Source organism: Larus michahellis, chromosome 10, assembly GCF_964199755.1.
Source record: "Larus michahellis chromosome 10, bLarMic1.1, whole genome shotgun sequence".
NCBI classification, from domain to species: domain Eukaryota; kingdom Metazoa; phylum Chordata; class Aves; order Charadriiformes; family Laridae; genus Larus; species Larus michahellis.
In genome coordinates this window covers 13,237,057-13,264,153 of record NC_133905.1, presented here as the reverse complement: position 1 = coordinate 13,264,153, position 27,097 = coordinate 13,237,057, and the positions used below count along the sequence as shown (strand labels likewise).

The window sequence follows — 27,097 nt, the reverse complement described above, 5'->3', positions numbered from 1 at the left end:
TGTTAAATTGGAGGCTGTATGGTGTTTTGTATTCCTGTCTGCTTTTCATGTACTATTCCCAAAGTGACTGGGTAACAATTTTGATTCCCCTGTGGTTAAAAACTGTAACGTTCTCCTTTATAAGGTGATGAGAGAAAATGTAGCCACAGGATGCAGCATCTTGATTATTTTCCTTTGGGATGAATGACCCTGATGACAATAACTGGAAAGACAAGGGAGGCATGAATTAGAAATGTTAAGCAATGAAGCCTTTACCTCTGAATACATGTTTTCCCTGGCACTGCGTTCATGCATATCATTCCTAATATTTTCACTATGTACTCTAAGTTTTCTCAGTAGCGTATTCACAAACACAAAATGACACAATTACGTAGATTCTGCACTGCCTTGTACTCTCTGCATGTTTAAGCAAACTGGAGTAAGTTGTTCTTTCTATCTGGCTTCTGTGACTGGTTGATACTACCTGATGCAGCTGACCCAAGCATAAAAGGCTGGGAAGCAGCTGCTGAAAAAAATAATATGTTTGCTAAAGAGTACTCAGTTTGAACCACAACAGCCTGAACATAATTTAGTATGTGTGGCTCTCTTGGATGTACATTTCTATGGACCTGAAGGAGCGCTGCAGATCTTGATGCTGTGAGGATTTGTTTCTATTTAGCAGAAACTTCTTCTTTGCCTTGTGCTCTATGTAAGAAAGGGAGCTATGGTACTTTAAGTTTGTTGATTTTGCCACAAGAACTTGCACCCTTGCTTTCTGATATCATATTGCTTTTTTCCCCATGGTGTCTCACTATGAGTGTCATTGTGAAGCAGAAATTATTAAAAGGGATTTTACCTTTGTATCTAGGAGAACTCAGAGGCTGTTTTGATCTTATAATGAAATGATGATGCAAGAAGACAGGGCCCTGTTGTTCTGAAATGGTGAGCTTATTTTGAAGCCTCTGGTGAGTAAAAGGTTTGCCAATAGAGCTAAGCCTGCAGCAGTTCACCCAGAGCATTCAGCTAGATGGTGTCTGCCATGATGGGTCATGGAGGATAAGTCATCTCTGAGGTTGTCAGAAGCTGCCCCAACGTGGGGTTTGTACACAAGGACTGAGTAGACTTGCTGCTTCCTAGAGTACCCTGCTCCCTGTTCACACCACACTAGGTCTGCTCAAAAGTCTGTGAAAAATGCTGTCCTCCTTATGCCACTAATCAAGTTTCAATTTGCAAAGAAGCCTGATGGCAGCTGAATTTTATCTTGTTTTATATTTGACTTCATCTTAACTTCAAGATTCTGGTTGCTACACCATTCGTTTTTGAAAGAATCATCAAATACCTCTTGCAAATAATTCAATAGAGCATAGCCACGTGTGAAAAGATCTCAGTAGGCATATTTAACCTTGTGAATCAGTTTCATTTCCTACATGTTTAGTGCTTTATGAAAATTCATGGTTTTATCCGCATCTTGCAAATTCTTCATTGTATTGAGGTTTTTCATTGAAAAAAGTTCAAAAAACTTGACTGATATTCTAATGAGTTCTTCTCCTGAATGCTGATCAGCTCAGCATTAATGGGCAGACATTCCTTGTAGCTGCTCTTTAACTTGAATGCTGTCAAAATAATAGTGGTTGCTACTCATGCACCTCCAATTTACTGTCGTTAATGGTGCTTTAGTTGTTTCTGAAATCATCCTTCAAAGATGATTTTAAGTGACATCTGTGTAGGCCTAAAGACCTGAATTGCCTTCTAAATCATATCCACTTGTGCCCAGGGATTTAATTAAAATATTTTGAAATACAGAAAGAGGAAAAAAGCTTTGGAAGATTTAGAAATAAGATTTCCCCCCACCCCCATTCGGCAGCCATGCTAGGGGAGACGGGGGACTGTTCATAAAGATGCTGTAATTGCCTTAATGAAGTACATAATCACATGATATTGGAAAAACAGGATGGAGGTGATCTTTAATGGGATTAAAGAGTCTCTGCTAGTTCTAATTACAAGCTACAATTTCAAGGCTCTTGCATCTGTCTTGAAACTTCTAAATTTTGGATGTGGGACAGCCATTTTATACCTCTGGGTTTTACTTTTTAATAAAACACACAAGCATCTGAGCAGGGTTTGCTCCATTTAAACGGTATAACACTTCATTGCCAAAGCAGATTATTTATATTTAGAGCTAAGGAAAAATAAGAGAAGTGTAGACATGGTTAGGAATTTAAAATAGTCCAGGCTCTTACTGTCCTCTAAATTCAGGCAAAACAGACCAGAGTGGAGTTCTTTGAAGGCTATTTAAAAGAAAACAAAAGGAGTCAAGATGCAGGACTGGGCTCTTAGTTAATACCTATACCCTTGACACTGTAAGGGTAGCAAACTACCGAATTCATGTGACTGTATAAACTATGTTCTTCTAGTGAAAAAGCTCAGACTGAATCCTTTCTCCTGCACTTGTCCTGAATTGCTGAGAATTTGCATGATTAAGGGGAGAGAAAGTTCTTAAGCTATTGTTGCTAGGGAAACTGCCACCTTGATATTTGCCTGGTGAGAACAACTGTCTCTCTTTGTATCTAAGCAAAGGAAATCTGGGAGCAACTCTTAGTAGTGGCAAGGTTGCATGTGTTACGAGGACCGTATGGGATTAATGACTGCCTGCTTGAAGGGAGTTTGCCTGCTGCAATGTGTTGGGATGGAGGGGTGCATTTTCCTAGCAGTGGTTTGAGCAGGCTTTGTATCTTTCTTTCTAATTATTCTTTTTTAATTCACAAACATGTAGATCAGTGTTCACCTGTAAAGCATGTCTTTTTTCTTTCCTTTTTTCCAATTTTTTTTTCCTTTGAATAACAGGATGCAGTATAAGGCAGCCCAAAGAAAATTACGGTGCTCTCCTCCTTATTTTATAGCCCCTGTCATGTTGGTCTGGAAATACATTAGGGCTTCAGTTGGAACGTCCACCTTGCATTCACCTCTGGTCTTTTCTCTTGCAAACCTGTCATTTGTTCTGACCCAGTGTGTCAACCACTCAACTTGGAGAAGTTGCGTGTTTTGATTTAGTGACTCTGGCCAGAGCAAATTTAGTACTGTCTGCCATGATAGAACTCATACGATTGTTCAATCTCTAGTTTATTCTTTCCTTCCTCCCACTCTAAGTGTGACTCTTAATAAGTTAATACTCACAGCTTTGTATTTCTAACGATGTAGGTCTCTGTAGTGTAACAATGCTGGATCAGTCTATTCCGGTCATGACTTCTGTTTTTTATACTGTCAGCTGTACAGCTCAGTTTTGTGTTTTGTCCCTGATCCAGTGTGTTGCTTTTTTGTTTGAAAAAACAAAAGTGATGATTCTCAGGCATCTACCGTATATCCATTCAGCTGCTCTGATAACGTGACTTTTATTCTGGGAATTATTCTGGAGTAGCTAAACTAAAGAAACCAACCCATTGTGTACAAACTGCAAATCTGCCATAAAGGTTAGGTGCACAATTGCCTCCTGTAGTGTCTGTGAAGACTGCTGTTCATTTTTAGAAATATGCAGACTGTGCTAGATTGGTCAGTGAGGCTGTGCAGGCAACACTGAGAGGGACAAGTCTGTCATCAGTCTATATTGGAGACTTCCCCAGTAATGTTTTTATTGATTAAAAAGGCCTATAAAATGTAATAATTCTTGTTAGAATCAAGCGTATTTAACAAGTCTGCTAAGTCTTTTATCATAATAGTAGCTGTATGGTATATTCATAAGTAGATCTGTAGGCAACCAAGGGATGCTGAACTGGAGATTTGGATTGTAGTGACTAGGATTTTTTGTGCTGGTGCCAATTTTATTGTGCATCTGTCCTATTTAGTCAAATATACTGGCCCAACAAGTCACTGTCAGGGTTATTCTTCCTCATGCCACTGCCTTCCTTGTATTATTTGTTCTGAAAGACTTGAATTTGGATTGTGCTACTAGCCAGCTACAGATACTAGTGGTTTGTCTTTTCAGACTTCCGTTATTGCTCTGGAAATCCTTCAGATAAGGCTGTGGGCCAGAGCTCTAAGAAAAGCTGTACAGCCAGCTGTACTGAGAACATCCAGTTGAACATCTGGCCTACAGTGGCTGCTGTGATGGGACAAAATTGGCCTGGTGGGAAGCTGATCTTTTTAGTTCTATATCTGTATAAGAACACAGTAGGGGACAGATACAGGAAAACAGGATGTATCAAAGTGGCATGAACCAAGCCTTTTGTAGGGCATTAAGGACCTGAAGTTCTTCCATATAGTCACACAAGTGCAATTGTTACAAAGTGCAGGCAGAAATTGAAGGAAAAAAGCTCAAGTGATGCATTAATTGAAGACTGTGTTCTGCCTCGAATATTACGTTTCCCTCCCTGTGCTCCATGGCAGGCAAATAATGGGTATGTCTTCACTATGTTTTCAGAAGCAGAGAAGATAAATTTGAGGTAACCAAGAAAATACTTTCTTTCTGTATTTACATGTCACTTCCAGGAATTTATTGGTATTCATCCTTCATCCAATAAGAAAGTAATGTTTTTCTTGGAAACTTATGAGGATGTTAATATTGTGTACTGAACTGGATCCACTGCGGAGGGTGCCCATTTTCTCTGGGAAAGACTTGACTGCTCCAGCGTGCCATTTTATGCTCATGCTCTTTCTGCACCAGAGAGAGAAATTGTTTTAAAACTCTATTGAAAGTAAACGTGACAGCTGAAGTGGCTTAGCTTGAAGTTCTTAACTTTCAAGGTGTTTCTTTGCTAAACTCTGTATAATCTCGATTAAGTTTTCTTTCCTACCCCTTTACTTAGCTTTTTGAAGTTAAAACACTTTTCATCAGGTTCTTCCTGGTTGCAGTGTACTTAATGGATAGATCGCAACTAGGAACAGCTGGACAAGATCTAAGAAAAGCTTGTCAGGAAAGTTATGAAAATCTTCAACCTTGTTGTATAAATTAAAAAAACAACAAAACCAAGCAAACCAAAACCAAGCAACCAAACAAAAAAAGCTCACAACCCCTAGACCTTTCCTTCAGCCTTACTTAAGGAGGCATCCCATTGCATATCCCTCTCTGTGTCATAGCATCCACTAGTGGTTGTAGTGTTTAAAAACTTGTTTTTCAAATAGTAGAGAAAAAGTATGAAGGAAAGTGGCAAGCATTTTTCTTTGTAGTCTCATCACATTCCAAGATACCTGCCTTTTCTCCCCCCTCTAATAGTCCTGTGTAGTAAAACTTTCATGACTGTGTTTTTCAAGCACTAACTATTGGTTTAACAGAAGTCCTCACAGAGTATTATATTCCCAAAATATATATTTTTATCCATATCTATATAACAAAATTAAGTTTTCAAATGTTTGGATGTTCATCTTATCAGAGAACTGCTTGAAATAAAATAAAAAGAATAAAAGATTCAAGCTTAAGATACAGAACACTTTTTGTAAAATATGACACAAAGAAGGATATTAATGTTTGAAGTGATTTTAGCTTTCCTGCACTCTTTGTGTGTCTCTAGCATTCTCTGCTCTCTCTAATCTCCACTGTATCGCTCAGTTCTTTTAATCTTAATTCTTTGTGCTGCACTTTCTGCATCAAAAAGCACATTCGATACCCAAAAAACCTTCGCTCAGACGTTTGCTCTTCAACAGAATAGTTTCGATACACGGATACAGAACAAGAATAAAGAAGTGCAAACAGTGTAAAGAAAGTCAGGAGTGAAGAGAGAAGAAAGAGGCTCTAATGAGAAAGATGGTGAAGGTACAGTGACTGCACTGTAAGAAAAAGATAAAAGTCCATGTAACACATTGAAATAACACTGTATTTTTTATTCTAAGAAGCTCATGCAGCATATAGTGGCAAGCAGTGATCCTGGAGCTCTCCTAGGCCCACCCAAAGGATTTCAATTCTATCTCAACTCCCACCTAAGGAAGCAAAAGATTTGCTCAGGCTTGAGCAAAAATATGAAAAGTATGAACATTGCCTTCCATGATCTGATGTGAGGCCAAGGAAAACTCTGCATCTAAACTTGACCGCAGCTCTTGTCCTTGTCACAGCTTTGCTCTGGAATGATGGCCAATGACTTAAGTCACCTTTGAGTTCCCTTGATCTGCTTCCTCTCTAACTTAAATTGGAATAGTTTTACATCCTTTGTCTAATGTACAGCTCCCTGTAACGGAGAGAGTCCCTCAGCATTAGGAGAGCAGCTAGTCTTTGTCTGAATACCTTCCCTTGTAGTTTCTGAGGTAGATCTGTGTTGCTATGCTTTAAAGATTTTTCCTTAAAATAACACCCTAAACCAGCTTTGTCATCTTTGAGACTGTTAGCATTTTGATAACTGTGTGCAGCACAGCTGTGAAAAGGTGTCTGATTGCAAGCCCCATGTGAAATGTGAGGCTGACTCAGATACCTCCAGACCAGGATAATGGCTGTGTGAGTCTTGCCTCACATTTGAGTGTTCAAACATAAGCACTTCTTTTGCTAATTTAATAACTGAAACACAGTGGGTAGTCTCTTTCAGTTTTTTTACCTTTAAGAGACAAGGCATCTCTCTTGCAAATAATCTTTTATAAAGGATGAGCCTGAAATTAAGAGCTTAGGAAACTTTTAGGAACCTAATTACCATCCACAGAAAAGGTGTATCATCTGATTGTAAAGCTGATCATGCTAGTGCCACCAGAAGAAAATATGAATTATCTGAGAGAACTATAGTTTTTAATTGTACTTTTTATCACCTGGAAGGGTCATTAAAGAAGCCTTACAAAAGTCATAAAAACTGTGAAAACCATTCCAGGAGATTTTACTTTTTAAAATTGAAAAAGGGAGGAAGACATGGAGAAAAGTCTAGTGAAGCTTTCTCTTTGTCTGAGCTTGCTGTCTGCAGGTGAATGTTTTACTGGGTTCATTTCACTTTTAATTCTTAATCTATATTCAAGCCTAAATGTAATAGCAAGGGGAAAAGAGGGGAGTAATAGAAGATATATCTTCTGACAAAACACCACGAAGCATGGTGTTCCCCCCACCCGCCCCCCACCTGGAGTGAGAATTTGTCCATAAACCAAAGGAGCTTCTAAACCTTTGTATTAAAGTTGATGCCAGACTTTTCTTGCCAGGAAATATAATGATACTAAGAAGGTATTGTAATAATACATGTGTACATTAGAGAAATAGCAGAGAAAGCAAAAAGAACAGAGGAACTTTGCCTCCTCCAGAAAATAGAATGAACCTAAATTAAGGAACTATTAAAAAAAAAAAAAAAAGGGCCAGTCGGTTGAGTCTGAGTCAGGGTGTTCCCTAGAGAGGGATTTCTTGGAGCAGGAAGGTTAGAACACCAGATGCAGAAGGCAAGTGAGTCACAGCAGGAGAGACAAACATTACTTCAGAAGGCATTTGATCGTGGTGGCTGCGGTGTAAAATGCTGAGTGCTTGCAAATCCTGGTGATTTCAGTGGCAGCTGAAGGTACTTGGTGAGGCTTTCCAAAAATACTAAGCATCATTCAAGAAGCGCAGTATGCTTTCAATAGGCTTTAGATTAGACTGAAAGCATTAGGTGAGATGCTAAGAGTCTTTACTTTGACAAGGTTATATATGGAGTTGAGTGCTTTTAACGTGTAACACTTGGTGGTATGTGCATGTTTGAACACCTTAACACCCTAAACGTTAACACTACTTGCTCTTCTCAAGTGTAGAAAATAGAATGTTCTTGATTGAGTATCATCCTTCTGTTATTGAGACTGTAAGAAGTGCATGATGTAGGTTTTGTAATGAAATTATGCCCAATGATAGCCTTGGAGGTTTGAGTACAGTAAGATAGAAATATTATACAGAATGAAATTATTCTATAAAGTCAGCCAGGAGTTGCTTCTTTTCTAAACATTCTGCTGTAATATGCAACAGTTTTTAGAGGTGAGAATTCAATTAGCCAGGGCTTTTCTAAATTTATCAAGGCTTGAAGTCAACCGAAATCTAAGTTCTCAGACTTCATGCATTTTTAGTTAGCTCTACTATATGGTTACCAATAGCGAGAATTGGGGGTGGTGTTGGAACTTTGTATTTTTAACTATAATGTTAATGATTTTGTGTAAACACCTGATAACTTTACAAAATTATCTAGCAAAAGACAAGCATGTAGATATACTAATTCAGAAAGCCAAGAAAGACTGTGGTTCTACCATTTATGTTGATTCCTCAAGGGGAATATCAAGTTGAATATCAATCCACTGAAAAACTCTAGGTGTCTTCAGATATTAACAAAACTTTCTGAGAAATAGGGTACTGTTTATGTGTTAATAAAAGCAAGGACTATGTGAAAATTCCTTTAATATTTTTACCTGCTGATCATCAAAATATGACACTTCAGGGAAGATTATCCTGCTGAAACCTTCAACCTGTTCTATGAACAACAATGATCATGCTGTTTTCTAGTATTCTCCATTCCCTCACATTTCTGCTTTTGTTACCAGAACAAAAAGAAAATTGCAAGTTGATTTGTAAAGGGCTGTTTTTTCTGTCCATGAGCAGCCTTGTTTTAATTGACTGCAGTGGGATTCCTCTTAATACCAGAGAAGGCTTTGTGTGAGCAAAGGAAACAATTCAAGAAGGGAGAAAGTTATTCTTTGTATATTTGACTGTGTTGCAGTATTTTCCTCTGTCACAGTTGCTAAAAAATACTTTAGAAAGAAATATTTTTAAATGAGTATCCATTGGTACCGCTTTAGCGTGTTAACTCTAGTAGAGGTAAATATAAAGATGCTTGGTGGAGTAGGGATTGGGCCTTTCCCTTGCTGTATGACCTTCCAGGAGATAATGTCCAGCATTAAAATTTGTGAGAAATAAAAAGATAGAGTACTTCAATTGTAATTTACACCAATATTTGAATGATACCCATGGTATGCTAGGTAGTGTATTTACATTTTTATTTATAGTGATACAGAGAGATCCCACAGGATTTTCTAGATGTTCTTGAACATTGATTCTCTATAACTAATACTAGCTGTTCATAGATGGTCCCAAATGTACATTATACCTATTTTTTGGATATTGCTTTTACTACCCAGAGAGTCCTCCTTCATCTCCTTGTTCAGAATTCCAGCATGGCTGAAACAAAGCTAGCTGGCAGTAAATGGTATCAAAAGTTTGCTCTTTTCGTAAAGAAATGGAAAAGGGCCATGAATTTCAAAGGAAGCTTCCCTACTTCTCAGTCTGGAGATATATAGAAAGGTATTTGAAGCTATAGCTCAAGACAATGAGTAGCATGATCTTGCTCTACATGCAATCCCTCCTGAGTGTCAGAATGCGGGCTTAGATGTGTTTTCATTGTGGGGTCTCAAATATGCAAAATAATGATGAAGAAAATGAAATGCATTTACTGGCACGTAAAACCATCTTAGCTGTCTAAGCTTGCTATAGTGAAATGGTTGCCATTGCTTTATATGCCTATATGCATACCCCTATAGGATATCCAGATTTGAATTTTTGAAAACAACAGTTGAAGCAGGCAAGTAGCCAGCAAGCTCCAGTCCAGACTGTAAATTAAGCATACATTAAAAGTTGAGGATATTAAGGGTAGGTCAAGAAGTAAATCTTACTTATGGTCTACAAGACGTTAATTAACTCAGTATTCATAGGCCCCTAAAAACAGGTACCTAATACTTTATGGCTCCAAGTATATCTTGTTGTTGAAGTATTTAGAAGGAGTTTCCAAAACTTGGCCTGTGGGCCCAGTTGTGATTAACAGCACTCTTGTATATTGCTAACAAAGGAATCATTCGCATTCTGCTGTTGAAGATAAAAGGTATTATGTTGCAGATGAATTGTATCTAACCCAGTCAGTGCAGTCCTCAGTGAACAAAACTGAATAAATTTATTGTGAACCTGAAGCTGTCGGGCAGGTGGGTGGTGGTTAAAGTAATGAGTGGCTTCCTGTTCTGTGCTGTGTGTTTACACGATGTACTTGCTCTGTGCCTCGAGAACACATTTCCCTCATTCTGAAAAACGTCCTAAATGTAAGGGTCTACATCATCATCACAGGCCTTGCGGTCCCTTAGTTTCTCCTTTTGATTAAACAGAAGGAAAAAAGCATTCCACAACTGGTGTCCTAAGTATAGATAAGTCTAAGGTGGTTTATACAATTTAAATATTTGCACCTCATTGACAGCATGTTTTATCAGACTTATCCAAGCTGTTTTTGAGGATGGTTCTCAGTGTTCAAGAGAAGTATTATCTTTCTATGCAGTTAACCTTATCGACTTAAATATCTGAATGAGTTTTGAGATGTTTTGGTTGCAGATGTAGAATGCTTTCTTTGCACATTTAATAAGAATCTGCAGATCTATATCAAGGGCCTATATTCAGATACTTTCATTTCTTAGGGAACACGTGGAAAAAAAGATAGCGGCTTTGTCACTTGGCCAGATGCATTGTACTCGCATGAAGTCTGTTTTCCCCAACTACGAGCTTGCTGAGGTGGTTATATTTAGCTGATGGTAGACTGTTTGTTCTTAAGGGTTTTTTCTTCCCACTCTGCTTGTTGTGTAGGCTCTTGGTACAAGATTGAACACGACTGTTTTATAGTGGTTTAACAAGGTACTGCTTGCCAGCTGAGCTTCTATCACTGATTTTGCAAGTGCTGTTAGCTCTACCTCACTGAGCAATAAAATGCATTCACCTAAGCCACTATGGTAATGCCAAAATGAATGTATTTCACCTCACAGTTGCAATGGGCAAGTACTGGCCATGTGATTAGTGAAGGCAGCTCAGCAGGCAGAGAATTGTGGTGAATCCTGTTCCTTTGCCTCGACTTCGATAGGCTGTAGTTGCTTGATTTATGGGGGGGAAAAAGTGTTTTCTCTTTGGAAATTAGCTTTTTTTCTTTTCACTCTGAAACCGGAGTGGTGAGAAATCCAGATGCAGTTGCTATAAGAATGTAGGCAGCTGGCATCTGGGCTCTGAGACCAACAACTCTGTTCTATATGGCCCAGTTTTAACACCAGAGAATTTTAACAAGTGAAAAGGACAAACAATCCATCAAGCCTAAGTACTGTTCATTTCTGATTTTTTTTTTTTTTAAGGAAAGCAATTTGTACTGCATTAAGACACACTGCTTGCAGTGACTTTAGGAGCATTTATTCTAGCCTGAACTAGAGAAGAAACACAGGTATGACTTCCTTTGCAAAACATCCAAAATTTTGTTGGAATAACATGTTTGAATGTGTCTTGAAGACTTCACTATCTTATGGTAGCATATGACAATTAACACCACAGTTGAATAAGTGCTGGAGGCTGACTGGGGCTATTGAAGCTTCAACCCAGCAGCTGAGATACTAGCAGAGGTCAAACCATGGTAAGCAGCTTGCTGCTAGCACTGCCCGAACTAGATTTTTTTTCGTACTTCTCTGAAGCAGACACAATGTACTTCAGTGTAACCATCCTTAGTCTGGATATTCCTTATTACTTTAAATGCTTATGGTGGTAAATATTTCCATTAATGAGCCTTGCTGCACTACTCTGCAGAGTCAACTACTCTGAATCAGTGCTATGAGAAACAAACCATTCTTACTACCAAATCTGAGAAAGGTATGAGCAGCCTGGGGGGGTGATGGTGCTGTTAGACATTTTATCCTGGGAGTGGAAATCTGTATGGGGTGGTGATATGGTGTAACTTCATTATCTCTGTTTCAGTGGGGGATTGCCAATGAGGTGAAAAAAAAAATCCTCCTCATCTGAGTTCAACAGATACCTTTTCCTTTGCATCCCCAAATTGTGTAATTAGTTGCAGAAGACATAATGTATCTCTTTTCTGCTTATATGAGTTGATACATGAATGCGAGTGATACAAAAAAAGTGAATTTTCCGTTTCAATGTCTTCCTCTTCCAGTGTTGGTCTCTTATTATTTTACAGCTAGGACATTGGCCTTTCAAAGCTCTTTCAGGTCAAAACCTGCTATTCTTAGAGCAGTGTTATAGCTGAGCACTTCATAGGTGGTAAGTCAATTAAGTTGCAGGTAGTCTGAGGCAAATAATGTGTCTGCGTAAGCAATAATTGCATTACTCCTCTCTGCAAGAAAATATTTGGAGAGTGAATTTTGGAAGCAATGTAGTGAGGCCTCTGGCTTCCTGAGTACCTGTTGACCAGGGAGTAGTTGCTTTTAAACATCAAAGACTCTAATGAAAATTGCATTTTCTTTTTATTGCTTAATCTGCAAAAAAAAAAAAAAATCTGGGAAAGTAATGCATTTGAAATAGCAAATCTGTCCAGAGGCTATGTGGTCCATATCCCATCTTACAAGAGTGTGGTTATAACAGTTTTAGCCAGTTGATGCCTAGTGCAATTCCAGCAGCTGTACTTAAGATAAAATAGTTCATACTGTAGGTAGGCCACTTCCTTCCATCCTGTATTTGTGGGAACCGCATAGATGGGGAAGCGGAAGGACGTGGAAATCTGTATGACCATGCAGTTTGTACCTACAAGCTACCATGAGAGTTTCACTACAGTGAAATAGAAATGGCTTGTAATCATTTAAGTGGTACAAGCTTTAGGCTGGAGATTCGTGTGACTGCAAATAGATCCCTACAGTGACATCCAAAAAGAACTGTTCTCAGATACCCATTCTCGTTGAACAAGGTGAGAGACCTTCCTATACCACGGAGGCAATTTAGGATTCTTTCCATGTACCTTCAGGTACAAGCTTCCGAGAAACTTGGAAACTGAAAGATGAGACAGAGGTAGTGCATAAGCTGCTTAAATACGCACTGGCACCAGTTCAAATCAGGACTTAACACATGGTATTGTCAGGAGAAGGACTATCGCAGGGTGTGTGCGTGAGCAGTGTATGGAGGAGAGATGAGGGGAGGGTGTACCAGGCTTGAAACAATTGGGCTCCAGTCTGTGTTGCGGAGTCAAAGACCTCCTTTGAAAGTACAAAGGCACACTGTTTAAAGGGGAGAAAGGTGGGGTAGCTAGCTACAATATCTACTACCAAAAGCAGTTCTATGTTTTGGGAATCTGCAAAAACAATAACAAAAAATCATTTGTAAATCTGTGCATAGAGATAAAAGCTGGTGGGGAAAAAAATAACATGCTGTTTTTGTTTTACTTGAAGTATATGGAGTATAAAGCTCTATAGGTACAGGGCTTGGAATGAAGTAACAGCATGAATAGGAAAAAACCACCATGAAAACTGGTGTATGGCTTGAGTAATATTAAATTTTGCATCTCTACAGCATTCTAGTAGGAGGTGCTGTGAGGATTAAATTAAGCCTTTCTGATGGAGACAATCCACCTTGCTCTGTCCCCAGAGCTTTTAAGTTTCTAATATGAGCTGTTGGAATTTTATCTCCAGCCTTCCTTCAAGAGCTAGTGTGTAACAAATAGATCACACAGAGCAGAAATGTAGAAGTAAATCTAGATGACATAATTTTTCTATTCCATTATAATAAAAATAGCAGGTTTGAAGTGAAACATCCATTAAAGCTACTAAAAGACTACAACTTGCTGCAAGTAAAACATGACAAGTAACTTTCTCTGCCGTGCCCCAAAACAAACCCAAAACAAAAACCCCAAATCTAAAACTGTGAAAATCTTTCACTTTTTAAACCTTTCTTAAGCCACAAAACCCAAATTCATTCTATAATGTTATTGCATTTTAAAAGTCATGTCATTATTTCTATGTGAGCTGTCATTGCTTGAGTGATCACTCTTCTAACTCGTTTCCAAAAGAAACAGCCATTCTTTTAGGCATTTCCTGTATCCCTGTAGATCTCTACTGGTATGTTAAGTTAAATAATAATGAGGCATAGTGTGTGATGCAAGTATCCACTAAGTTGACATATGGAAAAAATAGTTTGAAGTTCTTAAATGAACCAGCCTCTCTTCAACATCAATACCACAAAGAAAGCGTTATTCTACAAGAGAATATATTTTTCTATAACTTACAATAACTGAGTAATGATGTAGTAAGGATGCAATTAGATCTAATTTGCTTATGTAAGTGAGCTGAATAAAAAAGATCAATATTCAATCTACACCTAGTGTGAAAAACAATTAGTTTAATTGACAAAAAACCTTCTGCTTCAGCTAATTACATAAAAATGACCTAATACTCATGCAAATTAGGATTATTCATAGTACATGAGTATTTTAATTACATAAATCATCTTTACCTGTTAACTGGTATTCTTTCTGTTAACTTAGGGATTTAATTTTCAGGAAAACTTCATTTATCCTTATTTTCACAAAGCTCTATATTGCTTTTAAATTACAAACTAAGCCATTTCTCTCAGGGTCTCAATCTAGATTGAGATCCTGTGGAAACAATGGAACATCAAAACTCATTATTCTGACTGTCCAACTGATTATTCAATAGACAAAGAGGACAAGCAAATGTCATGTCCTACTGATGCTTGGCGTGGATGATGTGAATAGACACTGAAGCTAGATGCTACACAGACAATTTTTCACTCTTGCCAGAGCAGACAGTGATGGGAAGGGGGCCGGGACTCCTTCACAGGTGATTCACAGATCACAAATTAGGTTTCTGTTCTGAATCATCTTTGAAGGAAACTCTTGCTCCCTCTTCAGTCAATGGAGAGGAGACATCTTAATTTATGATTTTTATCTGTAATTACGCTGTGCTCTACTCCCCATAGCATGGTTGAATGTAGGGTCTGCAGCTTTAAATTATTTTCTAATTTAAAGATAACTGCCATGCATTACCTGGCTGCATTGTGTCTTGATGATATGTAGGTACAATCTTGCATCAGTGACAGGAGGGTAAGTATCAAGGCAATGTCGTCTTTAGACTTTTTGGCCTATCAAGTTACACTAGAGGCAGTTTATGAATATAGAAACAGCACTCTTCATCCAGAAATGCTGCTTCAGTTGCGGCATCCAGGCTGCACGCTGGGCTGCTGAAACTCTTCTACATCCTTTTGAAAAAGGGGTGATGCCAGGAACCTGGCCGAGCTGTTGTGGCAGAGGTTGCCTCACCAAGTCCTCCACCTAGCTCATCTGCTTGCTGGTTTTCCGGTGAAAGAAACAGTCCTCATGTCTTCTGGCAATACAGAGTAGTGCTGTGGAGTCCCCAGTGATTACCTTGTGGAGGAAGCTGGGTATTGGAGCCCCTGTCATCAGCTAAGAAACTAATCAATTGGTCATAGCAAACATCCAGCTTCATTAGTGAAGGTTATGGACAAGCCTGAGATGTAGCGTATGACTGACTTGTTCCAACCACTTTCCATCCTCAGTCTTCACTTCATGTGGACGAGAGGCAACCAGAGACCATCAGGCTAAAGGCGGAGTAAAGGCAGTTGGGCTTTGGGTAACGCTGCTTTTGCTATTAGGTAAAAGCTGTTGTTATTCACTGTTCTCCCTTGTGTTTTTAGTGCTTACGGCACAGTTTAGATTAGGAAGCACTGCAATTCTGAGGGGCAGGATAAGTGATGATTTAACCTTTTATAGGAGCCATTCATCAGTCCAGCGAGAATTGGAAAAATTAGTGCTGCTCTAAGCCCTTCACAATCTCTACTAAATGTCACTGTTGTGAGCAATGGATGCTTAAAAGGTGTGAACTTTGGGGGAAGTGGGGAGAGAGGATTGATCAAATCTCCGTATAGAATGGTGCTTGATGACTCTTGCAGTTGAGAATTTCCTTAGGGTATAAATGGGTTTGGATTTAGTCCCAGTCTCTGACTCTCACCTTACCTCCCCGTTTCATGGGCACATTCTGTACATTTCAGTAAATGATGCAAATATAGGATAATGCAATCTTTTTGGTCATTAGATAGACATACATGTGTTTCCAGGAAGTGCTCAGGTCTTGACTCTTATAGATACAGGAGAGCATTTAACCTTAAATTTTGTTACTTTTTTACGCCCCCTTCTCCCCCCAGTTTGTAAGTACATGCAATCTATCCTTTGAATAGGAGACTTCATAAAACTTGTTTAACCCTTCACAAACTACCTTCATTGAGCCACACATAGTTCAGGACTCAAAACTCTTCCAATCTTGGAATCCAAAAGTGTACTTTTTTTTTCTTTTTTAACAGGTCTGAATGCAATTTAATAGTGTGGTGTGTTTTTGGTTTGTTTTTTGGGTTTTTTTTTTTTACCCTGCAGAGAACAAAATCCTCTGTAGAACAGCTGGTATTTTCTAGCTTTCAGCTCTGTATGTAATGTAAATGTCAGGACAGCATAAGGTAATAATTATCAAATCATATTTTGCTGCTTAAAAGAACCAAAATGTTTCTAAAAGGTAAATAAAACTTGTCTTTTACATCGTAAGCTCTCTCAGCCAGTGGCTCTATTTTCATGTGTTTGTGGACAGTATTTACTGTTGTCTGAATGCAAATAGTATTTATTATAATAATAAAAGCTATTTTCTAGTTCTCCTCTTCTAAAACCTTATAGTGTTCACTACCTGCAGCATTTCAGCCATGTAGCAGGACAAAAAAAGAAACTGGATGCAATGTCTGGCTCATCTTCGTAAGAATACGCATGATTAATTAAGTCACTCTTGATTTCAGAAGACGGGCTAAGCCAGACAGTTAAGCATGCCTCTGTCTTGCAGTGGAGTGAGTGCTGGTTACAACCTTTTAGCCTTTTATTAAAGGCCAGCAGCAGTACTTACAGCATAATATCTCAGAAAAAAAGTACAAAAATGGCAATTCTCTTCCAGTACAAGTTTGTTTGTCTTATTAGACCAAGAAACACAGGTAGAAATGTTAGGTGACATTTAAGAGGTCACAGAAATTGGGCAAACTTGGTCTTTGAGTCCTAGTTCTTGTATTCTATCTGCCACAGAACGCTGCCCATCGTTCTCTCTGCCATAAGGAGGAGCTAACCTTTGAAATCAGAGCTAGCCCTGCAGAGTTAAAAAGAGTTTATGTTGGAGCAGAAACTAGCATCACCATTCACTAATGTTTTTGTGATCACAGGTAGGTGGAAGGATCTTTACTTATATTTCTGCTTCTCATTCTTCCTCTTAGTCGTCTAAAAATGTTTTACTTAATACAATCCTGCTCTTCTGCATAATACATCATTAGTATGCAGGGGAGATTTTGAGCTTGTTCCCACAAATTATACAAAGGCGTTAAGCATGAATCTTCACAAAGCCCAAGTGTATTTTACAACAGCTCTGGTGACGCTGTGAGCTATGTTACGTTTTTGTTCTGAAGGGGTGTTCCTCTGAGAGGTGGTAGAAAGTTATGTGCTGTCAAAAAGTCTTGATGTTTTTCTGGCCAGAAGTTTCACACTTGGAAAAACAGAGCAAGGTGTTTGCAGGGAATGCCGTGACCTTGGGCTGGGGTAGGGGTGTGCATGCATACCAAGACGGACTAGCACGGTGGTAAAACCCTTGGGTTCTATAGACTAGATGCCATAAGGAGATGAGCAAAATAATGCTAGAGAGGTGCCTTATGAATTTTTACCTACTGCACCAAATGCTTGGCATATTAACTCCTGCTCAGCAAGTTGTGGTACCATTTCAGGCATGCTATTTAATTCCTTCTCCTGTTTATGGTAAATAATTTTCCTATACCTGTCAGTCTCACAAATATTTACATAACTTGAAATAAATTTGAGTGATTCACTTGTCAGTCTCATGTGGAGTTGTGACCTAATGCTCTGCTATGCAGGGCTGTCTCTGGGGAGACCACATTTGTCTAATGAGTTTAAACAGAGCTGCTCAGCTTCTTTGTAGGCTCCAAACTCTGAAAACTCACAGCTTCTCTTTCCACTAGGATTGTAAAGGTCTTTGCTTCCACTTGATTTGGAACCGTGCAGTGTTTTGTGAGTCAAAGCTAATGCTCTATGGGTTACTCGTGCTATACACCTGCCTGGTTGATGGGGCAGAGGCATGTGTCATACCTTTCCAAAGAATGTCTAACAGAAATTGGGACATACATGCCAATAATATCTATTCTACAACCATTACTAACTGCTGTTTATTTTGATTCTTCAATGTATGTGTCTCCGAAACATCTTTAACTGCCTTAACCAGGGACTCTTGTGTCACTGGAAGTTAACCATATCATACTGGTGAGAAAACAAGAGAAACCTTAAATTATGTTTTCAAATTTTGCCTCACTCATGCTGTCTGTGTATGATTGCGTTGAATCAGGTGAGGAATGGGCAGCAGTGGCTTGCTAGCTGTTGCTTGGATGTGACTGGAGCTGTGCCTTGAATAAGAACCACCATCGATCATCATTAGAAATACCATAAAGCTTCTAACACGTGCTACATCCAATGGCTTGTCCAAATTCTGAGCCAGGAGTACCCTGATTATCTTGCAAGCACTAAATAAATTCCCTCAGCAGTTTAAAAAGTCGAAGTATTCATGTGTGTCATACCTGGAGATGGTTCCTGAAGCATGGCATTTAGATTGAAGGCTGAGGATGGACCTCTGCAAATGCACTGGAGAATGAAGTCTGGTCATCTGAAGCTAATGTAGCTGAAAGTAGCTAGCATCCATTGTAACAGCAGCTGCACATCACACAGGACTTCACTAGCTGCGAAGTGAGCTGGGCATTATAAAAAGTAAAGCCTGTGGTGTTAAAGGTAACCGCGGAAAACCAAACAATATCACATACTTCACTGTACTGTGGTTAAAAAACAATAATGAGTTGCCTGCAATTTGTGCCACTTTGCCTGATTGATGGCTGATTGAAAAACATAATCTTTAACTTTGACTCTCTCAGCTTCTCTCATTTTTTAATTCCAGACATGGCTTTTGTGCTTTGTTCCTATAGGTACGCTTTCAAATTGTGTAAAGCTGTGACAAAACTGGAGGAGCCTTTGGCCCCACGGCTTGAACCCCCTGAGTTAATGATGTACACAAAAACACTTTAAAATGTAAAGCAGCCTGAATTTAAAGGCATAAACAATATCTGCAGTCATTCAGCTAAAAATGTTAACAGTAAGATTTTGGCCAAGGACAGAATAAATAGCTCTCCAAACAGAGTTAAAGATTTTCTGAAAGAGTATGTGGGGCGGCAGAGAGAGTTTGTGTGTATGGGGAGGGGATGGCCTTTAAGTTACTTTTACAGCCTACAAAGAGTAAATCAAATTTAATGTCACTTCTTTTTTGATTGGGAGCTGTTGCTTGCATCTTCTTATGTCTGTAAATAAGAACAGATGTGTTATTACTCAAAACAGTTTTGATTAGGGTTTTCCCAAACATGATCTATGTTTGCGGGTACGTTGGTCTTGAGAAAACACAGTATTTCTTCTGTCAAATCGAGAATTGTCAGTTCTGTGTACTTCTTTCCACATCACTGAAATGGAAAATGTAGATTTCATTTTATTTTAAAAATAAAACTAGATGGTTCATAAAATACATTAGTCGCTTAAAAAAAAAAAAGGGCATGGGGTAGGTCAGAGTAATGCTTAATTACTCTTATTGATTAAAAAGATGTTTAATCAGTGGAGAGTGTCAATATCTGAATAGTAAGCTCTGTCTGAGTTTGAATTAGTTGTTCTCAGTGACAAATACAGCACAAGCACGTTTAAAAATGTACCAGGTGATTGTTTTAGGAAAATACTACTTATTAATAAAATTGGAACATTCAGGGATACTGTTCTAGTCTATATTCTTTTGCAGTAATCATTCTCGAGTCTAATCAGACTTTCCTTCATCTGAAAGGCATGTGCTTTAAGAAGCAAGAAAAATCCCTGGCTTTCTGGTATGTTTTGATCACTTACTGCTCGATCACTTACTGCTCAATCACTTTTAGATGAAAATGCACGCTTACTGCTTATTATATGTTTGGTAGCAGCATGCTGTTTTGCTTGACTGCTTAAATTGTTTTCTAAATTCAGGCCAGTATATGTTAAAAGAGGGGCTATATAAATGAGGATTCATCACAGCACAAGTCTCCTGACTTTGAATAAGTTTCGGTGGCCTCTAGATCAGATGGAGGCCAACTCTCATTTATTCTTGTGACTAGCTTAATTTTCGTGGTCCTGCTGATGAGGTACTTCAGAGCCATGTCTGTAAAAGTGCTCATCCAGCAATTTTTATTTCAGCATTTGGGAACTAATGATCTATATTTATTCCAAGAATTATCAATAGTTTAAAACAAGTGCGATTGCGTGTACAAGCTATAGCACCATTGTAAATTGAATGCAGGTGTCTATAGTGGTCGGTAAGGAACAAATCAAAAGTTGGCCACAGTGTGTCTAAGGAAGTCACACTCTGAACAGGCACTCTGAAGTTTAATAAATATGCTTTAGAGGGTGATTGGAATAGTATTAACTGTGCAGCAGAGGGGCATTTTGTGAAGTAAACCCAAGTATTAGTGAACAGCCTCTAGGCACTTGGGAGATGATGTTTGAGAGGTTCTTTTCAGAGAAATCAGGTATGGAGCCAGGAGTAACATATCACAGAGAGGGATCTAGTGCTTTCAGCTGTGCATGTCGCATATCTGACCTTGGAGGAAGGTTTTGTGAGTGTACACTGTCTTCTGCTTCTGAGTGGGAGTTTACAGAATTGGAGGGGATGCCAGGAAAATAAATTAATGATAATCTAGTATTAAGGTATTTGCAAAAAATGATGGAAAAGGGTATTCCAGTGTGGTTTTGGGGTTTGGTTTTGGGTTGTTTTCTATTTGTTATTTTTAGGGTTTTTTTGTGGCTTTTTTTTTTAATAAGCCAAATCAACATAGCCCTCCATGTCAGATTGATCGATCTCCTTATCTTTAAGAGTAGCTGTTCTTAATTTATGGTTCCATTCATTGGTGCTCTGTTATGTGAGTAGGTTGAGAAATAACCAAAATTCAGACTGGCTCACTTAAAAGCTTTAACTTTGGCCAAATTCTCAGTCAGCATAAAGTATGAGCTGAATGGTGCCGTGGTGCTGTGTTCTGTGTACCTGGTTTAGCCTCCGAGGTCAGATTTGGCCTGTAGGTACTTTATGAGAACAGCTGGTAATGTTATTAGATAATAATACGTTAAGTATTAGTAAAAACAGATATTAAGAAAAAATAGTTCAAAAGTTTGATTTTAATTTTCAAAATTTTGCTTGGAAAAGGCAAGGTTTAAGATAGTGTCCTTCAGTTTCTATTATTTTCTGTTTCCATGGGCAGACCATCATAATGAGTACATCCTAATACTCTTTGTAGAGTTTAGTTCATGTATTACACTTTTGTTTGCCTGGCTCCTTAAAGCTTTCTGAAATGTTTTTCCCTCTCTCTTTCCTTCCCTCCTCTTTCCATGAACATTTGTACCTAATTTAAATTTTGCAGACTGCAATGAGCTTTCCTTATGTGTATAAGCATGCGGGTCACATAGGCATTTCTACATCGTAGCATGTGGGGAAGGCAGTCATTAATGAGAATTGTCAACGTGAGAAAAGAGAACGTTGTTGTGAGCAAATTCCAGGGGCACACTGATTATAAAGGACTTGAGTCCTTTATATGTACTTGCAGGCTGGTAAATGGTGAATACAAGCTTGTAAACTTGCTACACAGCTTATTGTTTTACAGTCAGCCTTTTTACTGTGGATAAATTGGACAACTTTCCACGTGATGTGCATATTTGTATTGTTCTACCACCGTGTTTGCCTCTGTGCATGTTCAGACTGGTAACAGGCCCTTGATCAGAGGAGATGATGTTAGCCTTTTATACTTGGGGTAAGTCAGGAGCACTTTGAGAGCACTTAGATTAATCTCTGCTTAAGACTAGTTTACTTCACCCCTGCTCCTGTGAAAGCACCTGAGCTAGAGCTGCATCACAGAAAGTGTTTGGGGCGTTCCAACAAATGTAATGCTGAAAATAAATGGAAAATTCAGGTAGGTTTGATGCCAAGTGGTTCAGTTCCAAACAAAAAAAAAAAACAGCCTCAGATTTTCACTGCCTGTATACTGTGTTTGTCTCTGATCTAGTGGCAGCTTTGGAAGAGTGTGCACAGACTGTAAATCTAGTACATCTAATTACATGTAATCTGTAATCTAGATCTAGTACACCTATGAAGAGGTGTGTGCATTCATGAGCTTTCACTGGCACCTGTATGTTAGCATGATCCATTGGGCTGATAAAGGTTATGAATATTGGTATTGTGTGTTGATAGTGTTTTGATAAGCTTTCAGCTGGCAAGTATGTCTGAAATATCTCATGTGAAATAAGTAATCTTGGGAGGAGAGTCCTGCATCCACGATTTTACTAGAATTTTACAATGGTAGTCAGTGGTTTTACAATGGTGTTCAATCAATGGTATGTACGCGTGTGCAGAAGTAAGTATTTAAGATTTTTCAGGAAAGTTTTAAACACACAGTTTCAAGAAAACTTTTGGTGTATCTCTTTCCATTACCTTTCATAATAAGTACCCCTAAAAATAACAAGGAAACATTTCTTAACACTTATAAAAATAAAAAATATGGTTTATTTTAGGAATGTCTGTTTAGTAAAATGTGCAAAAGAACTCCTAAAGATTCACACTTCAGATTTTCACCAGAATGTTTCTTTTTCATGGTAATGTATTTGGGTTTTTGTGTTTGTTGTTTTTTTTCTTAAACAAAAAACCCCAAATCTCCCAAATGTTTTCTTTTCAATTAGTTTTACATGCAAATTGCTCAAATTCAGTGGCAATGGCTGTCGGAAGAAAGAGCGCTTTTGGCAGCAGTCACCAAATAAAAGGCTCGAATTTGTTTAAAATGGATACCTTTTAAAGTGTATAGTTACCAGGTTTTCACACTTCTATGAAAATAGATCTGTTCTTTTTTTAAATCTACTGGTTGCTGTGGCATGGGAACATATGTCTATAATTCCCTCTGTCTAGAGGGAATTCTGCTCATACATCACAGTGTATTTCCGGAGGATTTATGTTTTTCCTTAATTTTTATTACTGAACTGATTTGCATGAAAACAGGATCTTTGTTCCGTAGGGATTCATTGGATCCAGATGTTTGTTTTCTATGTTAAGTCATAATCTCATTTGTGACGTTGCATTTGGTTGTGGCAAAATGGTGATGCTCATAAAGAAAGGATTATGACTTTTGCAAGGGATAAGCACCTGCAACTGATAGATTTCAATAAAACAAAGACCTTGTTTCCATGCAAATTTATTCTGTAATATGAAATTTTGTAAAGGGGTTGAGGCAAAGGAAACCAGAACTAATGAAGTGCTTGTGTAGAGAAAAAAGAGCTAAGCTTTGCCTGTAAAAAGCCTGCTTTGCTACTTGGTGGGTCCTTGCCCCTACCAAGGGAGCCCTCCCAATCTCCTCGCCACCCACTCTGCTTCTCCAGACTTTCTGGTTCTAACGTTGTCCTGCACTGGGTAGTTTGTCATTAAAGGTGTGGACTATACTAGCACCATATTGTTTGGACCTCTGTTCAAGCTCTCTTCCAATCTCTGCCTCAGGCTTTCTGGAGCAAATTCATCTCTGGACAGGTTTTATGATTAAGTTCCATTTCTGTTATTCTAGGTCTTGGCTTTCTTTGGCCAACACCTCTAATTCAGAGGAACTGATGTACAAAATTTCATTCCTAGGGAAGTTTAGTCTTGAAATGTCTAAGACTTCAGGAATCTTAGCCTGCTATCTATCTCAAGAGGCTTACAGGCAAGACCTTTCATTACTCTTCCAGCTACCTTCCTGGATAACTTATAGATATCTCTAGGAATAGTGCACCAGAATCAAGAGGATGCTTTCTCTGCTGTTCTAGTTCAGTTTACTTTCTCTAGATACTACCTCGTTCATCTGGGAAGAACGTTGGTTGTTTTTTTTTTTTTCCCTAACAAAACAAACAAAAAAATCACCCCTCCTCTTGAATTTTAGCAGGAAGTGGAAATCTGGAATACATGTTAATGTCCAAACATCCGCAGTGTCAAAGAACTGGAAAAGAGATGTCAGAGGGGGTTTCTTTTAAGAAGTTTCAGTAGTCCAGCCTTCACTTGTCATCCTTGTATTTGCAGTTGGAAATCTTGCTTTGGAAACTAAAATTATACCAAATACACTGAAGTTGTTCTTTCGGTCACCTCCATCATCTTTTCCTGGCCACCGTCTCCCTTCAGAGAAGGTGGTGATGAAGTCCAGTGTTTTATTCAAGTCTTTTATAGTCTCATTTGGAAGTAATTTTTCATCTTTATTCTTTTCTACTCCTTCTCTCTGTATAACTAAAAAGCTGATCTGTCCAACTGTATGCCTGTAGGCACCAGTCTCTTGACTCTGCTCTCTTCCTCCTAGTTCTGATTGCAGTGTACAGCTAGACTTTTATTTTTTTCTTAAACTAGTGTCCACTGTCTGACATGTAACGATGCTTAATTTTCCTGTTACCCTTTGCAGGAAATCCCGAGTTTAGTTAAGTCCTTTGACCTCTTCATTACCTGTGTGATCCTGTATGATAGAAATATGTTTGTTTATTGCTATCTTTCAGTGCTTTTTGTGAGATATAGTATCTTAATAAAAAATAAGACTCTGGATTCTTGAATGATTCCAATCTATAAACTATTTTCAAAAGTGAAAGATTCCAGAATTAGTATAAGTTATGTGTCTATATTTTTGAATTAATTTTTCACCCTTTAAATGTGTTTGCAGTAGCTGTTAGTTTAGATACAAGCCTGTGTTCTGAGACCATGCTAAAAGTTTATAAAGGCTGTGTGGTTTAGTATCACTATGCAGAAGATAAGTCTTAGGCTGCATGGTGCAATCTGTAATATTGGATATTTCATCTTTATTAGATTTAATGATATCAAATATTCTGATTGTTTTAACAAGTTTAGTCAAATGTCAAGTCTAGTTAGCACCATTTATCAATAAAATTTAAATTTTTTGCCTCCAGCTTTGGACTGGCAATTTTATGTGTGTGCATGTCTGTGTATAATATATAGAGATTCATTGTTAGCTGTAAAAGAACAGAGATTAAGGCTTTAAAATATAAAACAAGAAATCACGCTCTATAGAAGGCTTGAGGGAATGTTAGAAACAAGTAGTATTTGTCATTTGCAAGCCAAACCAAAGTGGTTATAAATACATTGTTCACATTAACATCACACTTCCTTTTGGGTAGACTGTGCATAAAGGCTTCAAAATAATTGAAATGAAGAAACTAAGTTACCAAGAACAGTAGAATTACCAATCATAGGTAGAAAGGTAGTGTTTAGGGACCAGCTGAGTTTAGCTGATTGTCACTGTAGAAATATGGAGAAGGTCCTACCCAAAGACTGGTCTGATAGATAGTTCAAGCTGTAGATAGATTATATTCTATAAGCAAGGTGAATAATGAAGCCAATGAAAATGTCATCTTAATTGCATATTTTTATACGCATAACAGCCCAGGAGGAGAATTTCTTTTTGTACTTAGCCACTTACTACTGCTTAAAAATTTGGAATAATTATGGCAAAAAAAGGAAGCGATATGAATGAAACTTAATGTTTGAAGAGAAGGACTGGTGTAGTGGCAATGCTGGAAAAGTGAGTAGCTCCAGAGAGGCTGGTCAGTGATTCAAGTATTTGTACTTGGTATTGTTTCCCACCCAAAAAGAACTTATGGGTTTGTCAGAATAGTCTTTGCCTTTTCACCTTGGGAGAAGGTGTGATTATGACATGTGTTGAGCATGACAGCTCTGAAAGGCATTAAAGCATATAGCATGTGTCCTAAAATACAGTGCTGTTAGAGGGAGCAAAATGCAAATCAGGTGGGGCAAAGCCTGGCTTCCCCAGGCAGTACTAGTACAATTCTAGTATAGAATAGATGTACAACTTCTAGACTTCAACAAGAACACTGTAGACAATGCCTACAAAGATCCTTTTATGTGATGATGTGTCCCGTGCTGGGAAACAGGACCTAGGAAGTGATTGCATGGACACTCAGCTACCGTCTCCTGCTCCTTGTTTCAAGGTGTCTGTCCTCTAGAGGAGAGAGCCGATCTCTGAGAGAATGGACTGAAGAGGTAGCCATAGGTGGGAATGGGGAGGTGGAGGGAGGAAGAGCTTCCCCCTTTACATCCAAATCACCACCACATCATATTTCTCCTACACTGTTGTCCCTGAAAAAGCTTATAATGTGCCTTAAAGTTTTTATTTACAATGTTGAATTAACTAAAATATAAATCTGTAAAGGGAGCTAAAATATCACCCATGACGCAGATGAGGAGAGTATTTTAGGAAGGATCTAGGTATCACTTGAAACTTTGTTCCTATAGTGGTGTAACTTCTGCTCTGGGCTGCATGTGTCCTACACCAAACTACAGCATCCATTTGGCTCTTGCACAGAACCAATCAATTTCAGGGCATCCTCAGTCTTTCACAACTTGCAACATGAAAGTTAGTCTGACTCTCTTAATCCTGAATCAGGTCCAAAATGATTAACATTTATTATGTAGCCACTTAATGGCTAGTAGCTATCCAGTCAAAGCAGATTTATGTCTCCTTCAACAGCTTAATGTGTACTTATGCTCCCCCAGGGTCCCTTGTCCAGCTGAATGGCCAAAATGAACATGTTCAGTACTCTCTTACAGCAACCTATAGACCCAATGGCTACTTGCACATTTTTATCTGATATATCTTGTCAAGGATAATGCCAATGCCAAACGAAGCTGTAACAGCAAATCTCGTGCAGGGTCCTGCCTGCAAGAAACTGTTTTCAGAGACTGTCCTGAACTGTCAGAGATGGTGGTTTTGCTGTGTAGAGGATTGTGTGCACGTAACTGTTCTTATTTTATGCTAAGTATAATTTTACTATATTCTTGAGTATAAGTACAGATAACCTGATTGAGGTAATAGCTAAGCATCACAGCTACATAGCATGGCAAATAATGCAGTTAAAATGAGGGCATTTAAAGAAATCAGCAGGAGCCAACATTTTCTTAAAGCCCTACTCTGAAAGTACACAGTATTTGCTTATTTTTACACCTTTTACGATGCGGGAATAATCCTTATTTATGATGGAAACACTTGCCAATCAAAGCCTCTAACTTCTTCATGGATACGTAGTCACTTTATCCTGGAAAAAGATCCAGTAAAAATCTAGGAAAAGAAAACAAACAAAAAATTGAATAGTAACTTTTAAGTTTGACATAAGCAGTTGACCACTGTTCTTGTCTATTGCTCAGAAGACAGGAAAGTAATCTGCTACTTACATGGGCAAGCAACTACATGAACATTCTTTCTGTTGTCTTTGGCTTGTGCTTTGAGAGTAGGAAAGGG

The 27,097-nt window shown here is 38.4% G+C and overlaps 1 long non-coding RNA gene across 1 annotated transcript in view; it reads left to right on the top strand.

Annotated features, from left to right (window-relative positions):
- The window catches only part of LOC141749331 (uncharacterized), a 59,553-nt gene that overhangs the window by 185 nt on the left and 32,271 nt on the right, over positions 1–27,097 (top strand). The window lies entirely within an intron of this gene.